This window comes from Poromitra crassiceps (assembly GCF_964638095.1).
Source record: "Poromitra crassiceps genome assembly, chromosome: 20".
Classification (NCBI taxonomy): Eukaryota; Metazoa; Chordata; class Actinopteri; order Beryciformes; family Melamphaidae; genus Poromitra; species Poromitra crassiceps.
Genome location: NC_139637.1, coordinates 5262291 through 5264220, shown reverse-complemented (window position 1 = coordinate 5264220; position 1930 = coordinate 5262291).

Below are 1930 nucleotides of genomic sequence, written 5' to 3'. Positions count from 1 at the left end.
GTTTGGTGGTGTAATTGTTGGCATGGACGAGCCACACAGTCACTTGTTGAGTACTCTGTGTTCCTGAGCACACACTTGGCACCCGTACCTCTTCAATCCTGTGGTGGGACATGGCTTCACTAATGCTCTTGAACGCATCCCAATGTTCTTAAGCATAATTACAGGTGAAATGGTTCAGAGATGGCATGTAGTGAGGGACTGTGTCAGAACAGTGTGTTCATGATATCACATGTCGAGTCCCCCCCCCCCCCCCCGTGGGCTGTCTGTTGATCTAACGATTTGTGACATCATCAGTGATGTCATAAATCAGTGAATTGTGATGTCATCAGTGATGTCACTTGAGCAATTGTGGTGTCATCAGTGATGTCATTCCAGCCAATTGTGATGTCATCAGTGATGTCATAAATCCTTCCTGGCTGAGGCTATATAAGTGGTGGAAGCAGTGGTAAAACACCAAAAAGAAGAAGCTTCCACTGCTTGAGATGGCTGCTGCTCGTGTCATTTCCCTCCATAAAGTCCAGAAGCTGAAAGCGGAGGTGAAGCAGCGACTAACTGTGGCTGTTGACGAGATATTTGGGCTGTTTGAAAGAATGGTGGCAGAGTACGAGGAGGAAGCTACTCGTTCACAAGAGGAGATTGACCGACAACGCAAACTGCTGGACGCGGTGCGGTTACACAGAGAAGCCTTGCCTCCAGACCTCCAGCAGCTGTTGGTCATTGGGGAGGGGGTTCCCACTGAGCGGCAGGAGTGGAGCCCCAGTCTGGACCAGGAGGACCCAGAGCCCCCACACATTAAAGAGGAACATGAGGAACTCTGGACCAGTCAGGAGGGAGACCAGCTTCAGGAGGACCCAGAGCCCCCACACATCAAAGAGGAACAGGAGGACCCAGAACCTCCACACATTAAAGAGGAACAGGAGGACCCAGAGCCTCCTCCACACATTAAAGAGGAACAGGAGGATCCACAGCCTCCACACATTAAAGAGGAACAGGAGGAACTCTGGATCAGTCAGGAGGGAGACCAGCTTCAGGAGGACCCAGAGCCTCCACACATTAAAGAGGAACAGGAGGAACTCTGGATCAGTCAGGATGGAGAGCAGCTTCAAGGGCTGGAGGAGGCTGATATCACCAACTTCCCATTCATTGTTGTCACTGTGAATAGTGAATATGAGGAAGAGAAACCTCAGTCCTCACAGCTTCATCAACGCCAAACTGAGGAGAACAGAGAGGCAGAGCCTCTAGCCAGCAGCTCAACTGAACAGGTGAAAACAGAAGTTGATGGAGAGGACTGTGGAGCATCAAAACCAGCCAGGAACTTAGATCCAGATAGTAATTTACAATCAACTAGTCATGACAAGACTTTAGACTCTTCTGTAACTGAAGACAATGATGATGAATGGATGGAAACTAGTGAAGCTCAGTCAGGTTTAGACTTGCAGAAGAACAGTGAAGTTATTAGGACGAAACACAGCTTCAGCTGCTCAGTTTGTGATAAAGGTTTTGGTAAAAAAGGATCCTTGAAGGCACACATGATAGTCCACACAGGTGAGAAACAATTTAATTGCTCCGTCTGTGATAAAGGTTTTGGTCGTAAAGGAGACTTGAAGTCACACATGATAATCCACACAGGAGATAAACAATTTATTTGCTCAGTCTGTGATAAAGGTTTTAGTCGTAAAGGAGACTTGAAGTCACACATGATAATCCACACAGGAGATAAACAATTTATTTGCTCCGTCTGTGATAAAGGTTTTAGTCGTAAAGGAGACTTGAAGACACACATGATAATCCACACAGGAGATAAACAATTTATTTGCTCCGTCTGTGATAAAGGTTTTGGTCATAAAGGATCCCTGAAGACACACATGATAATCCACACAGGAGAGAAACAATTTATTTGCTCAGTCTGTGATAAAGGTTTTGGTCATAA